The sequence below is a fragment of the Amblyraja radiata genome, chromosome 23 (genome assembly GCF_010909765.2).
Source record: "Amblyraja radiata isolate CabotCenter1 chromosome 23, sAmbRad1.1.pri, whole genome shotgun sequence".
Lineage (NCBI taxonomy): Eukaryota > Metazoa > Chordata > Chondrichthyes > Rajiformes > Rajidae > Amblyraja > Amblyraja radiata.
In genome coordinates, this window is record NC_045978.1 from 35,009,531 (window position 1) to 35,018,815 (window position 9,285).

Below are 9,285 nucleotides of genomic sequence, written 5' to 3' on the forward strand. Positions count from 1 at the left end.
TTGACAACCCGCCCCACACACTATACACACTCTTTAGTTTTAAAGCCCTATCTAGGGCCCTAGTTATGTCATTTACCTAGTTTCCCAGCCGGGTTCAAGTGAAGTCTGTCAATCCAGCAGCTCCCTCCTTCCCCAATACTGGTGCCAATGTCCCACAAATTCAAATCCACCTCTCCCACAACAATCTTTGGGCCATGAGTGCAACTCTTTAATCTTCACAACCCTATGCCAAATTATTTGTGGCTCAGGTAGCAATCCAGAGGTTATTACCTCTTTGGTTCTGCTTTTCGATTTAGTACCCAGTTGCTTAAATTCCCTTGGAAGAACCTGTTTCCTTGTTCTATCTACGTTATGGAATCCACATGATGTAACCCAGGCACCCGGACGCTACACAGCCTTCGGGTATCCTCATGACAAATACCCAATGATGACCACGTGTTTCTTCTCTCTGCGTTCTTGAATGGCTTCCTGGTCCACGATGTCATGGTCAGGTTTCTCATCCTTCCTACAGCCCCCTCACTCATCTGCACAGGGAGCAAGAATCTCGGCCCTGCTTGTCAAGCTCATGGCTGAGGCTCATCTAACACTGCCCTTACCATTATCCCCCTGCCTGCTTCACTTGCAATCACTCCCTCCTCCTAACCAAGTTGGAAGCAGTAAAGGGCCTGTCCCACTGCGCAACCTAATTTGTGAATTTGGACGTGTTTGCGCTCGACTCAAACTCGCAGCATGGTCGACACGTGGTCCTAGGAGGTCACTGTAAAGGGCCTGTCCCACTAACGCGACTTTTCAGCGACTGTCTTCGACCTTCAAGCTCGAGGACACTCGCCTGAAAAACTTTGAGCTGGATTGACCAAAACACACACACACACACACACACACACACACACACACACACACACACACACACACACACACACACACACACACACACTCACACTCACACTCACACTCACACTCTCTCACACTCTCTCACACTCTGGGCTTGACAGGTCAGAAGACTCTCGAGCCAAAGCCTCAAGTTGCATTTTGCCTCTACACGGCCACTCTGAACAGGCCGCTCCACTCTACCTTGCTTTATTTTTTAATTTGCTATCCTGCCTCCAGCTGAGCCAATTATATGCCTGCTTCCATCTAATGATCAGCCATGGTCATATTGACAGGCGGTGCAGGCTCGAAGGGCCGAATGGCCTACTCTTGCACCTATTTTCTATGTTTCTATCTGTGTTAATGTCCCACAGAAACACTGAAGTGGTAAAAACGCTTCCCCTTCTTCCTGCCGATTTTTATTTAGAGTTGATTTCTGTTTTCAGCAAGATGGCTGCTCTCTCACTGTCTTCAGGTTTTGAAGGTAGCAAAAAATCTTCCCAATAGGAAGAAGACATGGCAAGTGGAATATAATGTGGAAAATGTGAGGTCATGCACTTTGGAAGAAAAAGTTGAAATACAGATAATTTAAAAAATGCTTAGTTTATTGTCACATGTACCGAGGTACAGTAAAAAAACCGGGAGTTTGTACAATGTTGGTGTAAACAGAGGGACCTGGATGTACTGCTACACAATTCACTGCAACTTAATGAGCAGATGCAACATCGATTCGGAAGCAAGTGATATGTTGGCCTTGACTACAAGTGGAAATAAGTCCAAGATAAAGATGTCTTGTCATTCTGTATAGTGCTGGTGAGAAGCCACAACTGGAATATTATGTGGAAGTCTGATCTTTTATAAATTAGCAAATGGGGGTGTGCAGTAAAGGTCCTTCCCACCCAAACCACCCCATCCCCTGGTACACAAAAATGCTGGAGAAACTCAGCGGGTGCAGCAGCATCTATGGAGTGAAGGAAATAGGCAACGTTTTGGGCCGAAACCATCCCCTGTTACTTTCCCCAGCAACCGCAGGAGATGCAACACCTGTCACTATACCTCCTCCCTCAATTCCATCCAGGGTCCCCAACAGTCCTTTCAGGTGAGGCAGAGGTTTACTTGCACCTCATCCAACCTCATCCACTCCATCTGCATCTGCATCATGGCGAGATCAAGCACAGACATGTCGAACGTTTCACTGGACATGTGCTCAGTCCTCCTCAGCCAATTCGATCTCCCGGTTGCTAGACATTTTAATGCTTTTTCCCATTCCCATACTGACCTTTCTGTCCTGGGCCTCCTTCACTGTCACCCCACCTCTACTTTCAGTCTGAAGAAGGGTTCCTACCTGAAACTACACTGATTCGTTTTTTCCAGAGCTGCTGCCTGACCCATTGAGTTATTGAAGCATTTTCTGTCTATCTTCACCACATTGATTCCTGGGAGTGAAGATTGCCCTTGAAGAAGTGATTGGTATCCACATGGACCACAACAACTGGATCTTTCCCCTCCCACTCCAAATTCCTCTGCAGGTCAGACGAGACATCCCGAACCCAGGCACCAGGCAGGCAACACGGCCTTCCTGACTCTCGATCCTCGTGACAGATTCCCAATTATGTCTCTTCTCTCTGCCCTCTTGAATGGCTCCCTGATCCACGGTATCATGGTCAGGTCTCATCTGCACAGGGAGCAAGAATCTCAGCCCTGCTTGTCAAGCTCATGGCTGAGGCTCTTCTAACAAGCTGGGTCTAGAATTTAAAAGCATGTGAGGTGATCTCAATGAAATGCCTCAAATTCTTACACGGCTTGATAGAGTAGAAGCTAGGATGATGTTCCCTCGCTGGGGTGGCGAGATTAGAGCTTGCAGTCTCAAATTAGCCATAATGACAAGATTCCTCTACTCAAGAGTGTTTGGATGCTGGGTCATCACAGATATCCAAAACGGAGATCATATTGGATGTTAGGGAAGGGATGTGCACAGGAAAGTCGTACCGTGGTAACATGAAGTAAAGTCTTCATCGCGGTGATTGGCTGTGAAGTTGTGAAGGGCTGAGTAACTTACAGAAAATTGTAATTATTTTCCTTACAGAGAAACTGGCCAAAGGTGTTCCACTTCCAAATGTGAAATACTTAAATTTTATAAACTCCAATCTTGATGTGAACAAGGTGAGTAATTGCATTACATAAGATGGTGTTAATGATGTGAAATACGTGTGAATGAAGTTGGGTCAAAACGATAGACATGAGGGGGTCAGTTTCCCATGAGCAGGGGCTCCCAACCTTTTTTGTCCCGTTTACCCCTGGCAACTTTAATAGCACTTAACAATGTTATTTCACTTATTTATGAACAATTAATGATGAACAGATACCAGAACCAAACACGATCAATCAATGAGAATAAATATGTACAAATCCAGAATCAACAAATGTAACCCCTGGGTAGGTGAAATTTACCCCCACGTTGGGAACCCTTGCCCTTGAAGATACCCATGAGAGGAGATTATGTCCGCCTTGTCTATTTTGTTTCTTTGGAAACCCGTATTACAGTGCAGAGTTTCAACATCATTTTTGGCCATCATTTATTATTTTAGGACATCCTTTATTAGTGTGATTCTGAGCCATTCCCAATGTCTTTATAATTACTTTAGAATTCAATGTTTTGGGCCGACTTTTTTTATGCTGGAGTTCGAGAGAGTTGGCCTCTATTGATCAAATTAACTTTTATTTTCACGCCATGTGTATCAAGTTGATCCTGGTAGAAGAAGTAAACACCGAAGCAGCTTAAAAATATATAATCTTTTAAAATCCTAAAATGATTAAAAATGCCAAAACCCACCTGACCATTTTAAATAATGAAGCCTAGCAAATGCGAATAAACCTTTATTACCATTTAAACTGTTTACAAGATTCTTGTTTGAGTACTGTAATCAGTTCTGGTCCTTAGACTTTCTGGTGACCATCTTGGTGAGGGAGAGGGTGCCTAGATTTGTGACAATGGTTCCAGGCTTGAGATGCTCCAGGTACACGACAAGGCTGGGGAAGATGGTATCTTGGGGTCCAGGTTCAAAGCTTCCTGAAAGTGGCAACACAACTAAAAGAGTGGTAAAGATGGGATATGGTCTGCTCTCCTTCTCTGATTTGAGCATTGAGTATAAGAATCAAGAAGTCATGATGCAGCTCCATTCAACTTGCAGAGTTGCAGAATTAGGCAACATTGGAAATATTACAGGAAGAATGTGGAGGCTTTGGAGAGGGTGTAGAAGTTTACCAGAATGCTATTAGCGGCAAGAGAGATCGGACAACACCTGAGGGTGTAGGGAGACCTGATAAAAGTATACACAATTATGTGAGATGGAGATAGTCAGAATCTTTTTTCCCCAGAGTGGAAATGTCAAAGACTAGATGGCATCGCTTTCAGTTAAAAGGGGCAGAGTTTAAGGGAGATGGCATGTTATTTTACACATAGTGGATGGTGCCTGGAACACACCGCCAGGAGTGGAGACAGATACATTAGTGGAGTTTACGAGCATTTAGATAAGCACGTGCTGGGCATGGAGTGGTGTGGATCATGTACAAGTAGACGAGATTAGTTTGTCGTGGCATTATGCTCACCACAGACATTTGGTCGAAGGGCCTATTCCTGAGTTGTACTTTTCTATATTCTCCTTGGAGTAGAGGAGGAATATGGGAGATGTAGGGAGTGTTCAGAGCCTTGAGTGAAGTAGTCCGATTAGATGGGATAAAAACTGGTTCCATTGGCAGGATGGGCTGGAGGCAAAACAAAGGGTCTAGGGAGATGATGTGTTGAGATCAGAAATGCACTCGCGATAAGGTTGTCAAAGATGATCTAATTGTAACTTCCATGGGGGGAATTGGATATGTTATGAAGGAAATTGATGATTATGGGTAATGACCACAGAGATGTTTTGATTGAAAAACCTTTCAAAGGATGTTCCAGTCACTGAATGGCCTCCTTTGGTGTTTGGTTTTGTATCATCATCTATAAACATTAACCTGTGGCATATCAAATAATTAAGACTATAGATTTAAACTGTACTTTGAAGCAAGCACTGGTGCCACGTGAAGGAAGATGGGAGAGCATTATTTTAATGTTAATATCTTCTTTTCAGAATATTCTTGTGATTGCAACTGATGTTCGATATCGTCCATAACCAGCGGACACTCTCAGCCGAGACTTTGATGGGAAAGACAACCGGGCATACAGACGACTTTGATTACCTAAAATTATCTGGCCATTTATTAAGATGAGATTGTGTATAAGTCCGCTGTTTCAATTTTCAGCATTTTTTCAAATATAAATTTCTAGCTTGATGGCTTCTAATCTGGTATATTGCAAAAAATAACTATTGGTAAATTCTATATGCTGAAGCTTTTTTGCTTATTTCCAAAAGCAAAAAGAGATTAAATCTCTGAAATCTTCCTGCAAACATAAAGCAATGATCAGCAAACTAAGAGGAACCAAGCCTTTCCTCGAACACGTGATAGCAAACATTAAGCTTTACTGCTTTTCATCAGCACCTTTTTTTGAAAAGGGATTTGTGAGAAACATTTTGGTGTTTTGTAACAGTTTTCATTTAAGCTTGCCAATTTGCCCATAAAGCGCAAATTCTTCAGTATATCTGTGCATGGATATTTGTTATACCTAATTGGTCGTGAAACAAATTCCACAAACTCTCCGTGGAGGTGCCTTCACTTTTCTTGCTGAACTGTACAAAAATAAAGAAATGAAAGAAAAAGCGGAATTTTTTAGAAATGAGAAGAAAAAATATATATGTTTTCGGGTGTGAGTTCTTCCAGTCATGATTTATTCCTCCACAGAGAAGTCCGATTAGCATTCAATTTAAATCTGTAGATTTCCCACCCTTCGGTGGTTCCTTGTAATGTCTCCTTGAATTGATATATATATATATACAAGCACCAACAATTACATATTGGGGCTTATATGACCCATCTTTCCAAGATATATCTGAAATAGACCAATTCTGGGTCTACTAATTGTATAAGAGTGTTGTAAAAACAAGCCTGAAGGCTTTGTGTCTCAATGCAAGGAGCATTCATAATAAGGTGGACGAGTTGAATGAGCAGATAGCTATTAATGACGATGATATAGTTGGGATCACGGAGACATGGCTCCAGGGTGACCAAGGCTGGGAGCTGAACATCCAGGGATATTCAATATTCAGGAGGGATAGACAGAAAGGAAAAGGAGGTGGGGTAGCGTTGCTGGTTAGAGAGGAGATTAACGCAATAGAAAGGAAGGACATTAGCTTGGAGGATGTGGAATCGATATGGGTAGAGTTGCGAAACACTAAGGGGCAGAAAGCGCTAGTGGGAGTTGTGTAAAGGCCACCTAACAGTAGTAGCTAAGTTGGGGATGGCATCAAACAGGAAATTAGAAATGCGTGCAACAAAGGTAAAACAGTTATAATGGGTGACTTCAATCTACATATAGAATGGGTGAATCAAATTGGCAAGGGTGCTGAGGAAGAGGATTTCTTGGAATGTAGGCGGGATAGTTTCTAAACCAACATGTGGAGGAACCAACGAGAGAGCAGGCTATTCTAGACTGGGTATTGAGTAATGAGGAAGGGTTAGTTAGCAGTCTTGTTGTGCGTGGCCACTTGGGCAAGAGTGACCATAATATGGTTGAGTTCTTCATTAGGATGGAGAGTGACATTATTAATTCAGAAACAAGGGTCCTGAACTTAAAGAAAGGTAACTTAGAAGGTATGAGACGTGAATTGGCCATGATATTATACTGGCAATTGATTCTTAAAGGGTTGATGGTGGATATGCAATGGAAGGCATTTAAAGACTGCATGGATGAGCTACAACAATTGTTCATCCCAGTTTGGCAAAAGAATAAATCAGGGAAGGTAGTGCATCCGTGGATAACAAGGGAAATCATGGATAGTATCAAAACAAAAGATGAAGCATACAAATTAGCCAGAAAAAGCAGCCAACCAGAGGACTGGGAGAAATTCAGAGTCCAGCAGAGGAGGACAAAAGGCTTAATTAGGAAAGGGAAAATAGATTATGAAAGAAAACTGGCAGGGAACATAAAAACTGACAGCAAAAGTTTTTATAGATATGTGAAGAGAAAAAGATTGGTTAAAACAAATGTAGGTCCCTTGCAGTCAGAAACAGGTGAATTGATCATGGGGAACAAAGACATGGCAGACCAATTGAATAACTGCTTTGGTTCTGTCTTCACTAAGGAAGACATCAATAATCTGCCGGAAATATCAGGGGACCGGGGGTCAAATGAGATGGAGGAACTGAGTGAAATCCAGGTTAGCCGGGAAGTGGTGTTAGGTAAATTGAATGGATTAAAGGCCGATAAATCCCCAGGGCAAGATAGGCTGCATCCCAGAGTACTTAAGGAAGTAGCCGCAGAAATAGTGGATGCATTAGTGATAATTTTTCAAAACTCTTTAGATTCTGGAGTAGTTCCTGAGGATTGGAGGGTAGCTGATGTAACCCCACTTTTTAAAAAGGGAGGGAGAGAGAAAACGGGGAATTACAGACCAGTTAATCTAACATCGGTAGTGGGGAAACTGCTTGAATCAGTTATTAAAGATGGGATAGCAGCACATTTGGAAAGTGGTGAAATCATTGGACAAAGTCAACATGGATTTATGAAAGGTAAATCATGTCTGACGAATCTTATAGAATTTTTCGAGGATGTAACTAGTAGAGTGGATAAGGGAGAACCAGTGGATGTGTTATATCTGGACTTTCAGAAGGCTTTCGACAAGGTTCCACATAAGAGATTAGTATACAAACTTAAAGCACACGGTATTGGGGGTTCAGTATTGATGTGGATAGAGAACTGGCTGGCAGACAGGAAGCAAAGAGTAGGAATAAACGGGTCCTTTTCACAATGGCAGGCAGTGACTAGTGGGGTGCCGCAAGGCTCAGTGCTGGGACCCCAGCTATTTACAATATATATTAATGATTTGGACGAGGGAATTGAATGCAACATCTCCAAGTTTGCGGATGACACGAAGCTGGGGGGCAGTATTAGCTGTGAGGAGGATGCTGGGAGGCTGCAAGGTGACTTGGATAGGCTGGGTGAGGCAGGTGCAGTATAATGTGGATAAATGTGAAGTTATCCACTTTGGCGGCAAAAACAGGAAAGTAGACTATTATCTGAATGGTGGCCGATTAGGAAAAGGGGAGATGCAACGAGACCTGGGTGTCATGGTACACCAGTCATTAAAAGTAGGCATGCAGGTGCAGCAGGCAGTGAAGAAAGCGAATGGTATGTTCGCATTCATAGCAAAAGGATTTGAGTATAGGAGCCGGGAGGTTCTACTGCAATTGTACAGGGTCTTGGTGAGACCACACCTGGAGTATTGCGTACAGTTTTGGTCCCCTAATCTGAGGAAAGACATTGAAGGTTTACCAGACTGATTACTGGGATGTCAGGACTTTCGTATGAAGAAAGACTGGATAGACTCGGCTTGTACTCGCTAGAATTTAGAAGATTGAGGGGGGATCTTATAGAAACTTACAAAATTTTGAGCGGTTGGACAGGCTAGATGCAGGAAGATTGTTCCTGATGTTGGGGAAGTCCAGAACAAGGGGTCACAGTTTAAGGATAAGGGGGAAATCTTTTAGGACCGAGATGAGGAAAACATTTTTCACACAGAGAGTGGTGAATCTCTGGAATTCTCTGCCACAGAAGGTAGTTGAGGCCAGTTCATTGGCTATATTTAAGAGGGAGTTAGATGTGGCCCTTGTGGCTAAAGGGATCAGGGGGTACGGAGAGAAGGCAGGTACAGGATACTGAGTTGGATGATCAGCCATGATCATATTGAATGGCGGTGCAGGCTCGAAGGGCCGAATGGCCTACTCCTGCACCTATTTTCTATGTTTACTTCAGAAATGAATATAAATGAATATTCTTTGAGGACTGAATCTTCTGATCCTTCCCATACACTGGCTGTTATTTATTTTGTCACAAGACATTTCCGTTCACCATTGTGCCATCCAGTAGGCTCTGGTGATGGTGTTTACTTAACATGTAGGACCATTCATGCATTGCTTTGTGTAATAATGTTGTGGGCCTACTGTCAACACACTGATCACAAGATCCCATCATCAGAACTCTTTGAGGAAACTGGGTTTGGTAAACAAGTCCCAGCATTTCAACATGGCCCACATCATGAGAACGATTCAAAATAGAATTAACCGTGATGCAGCAAGTGCACACGACATGGAAACACTTTGTTTATTCAAATGTTAAATGTGAGGTTCAAACAGAAAATGCTCAACAGGTTAGGACAGCGTCTGTGGAAAGAGAAACTGTTAATGTTTCAGGTCAGACAATGTCAGAGACAATCCAGAACAATGGACAGAATCAATTCATTAATGTGCTAATGGATTGGTTTTGGG

At 42.8% G+C, this 9,285-nt stretch overlaps 1 long non-coding RNA gene across 1 annotated transcript; it reads left to right on the forward strand.

The window, feature by feature from the left end:
• Nucleotides 1-2,969: 2,969 nt before the first annotated feature.
• LOC116986467 lies at nucleotides 2,970-5,561 on the forward strand. The gene is made up of 2 exons (XR_004415486.1): nucleotides 2,970-3,030; nucleotides 4,995-5,561. It is a non-coding gene; the product is annotated as an uncharacterized LOC116986467 (long non-coding RNA).
• The last annotated feature ends 3,724 nt before the right edge of the window (nucleotides 5,562-9,285 follow it).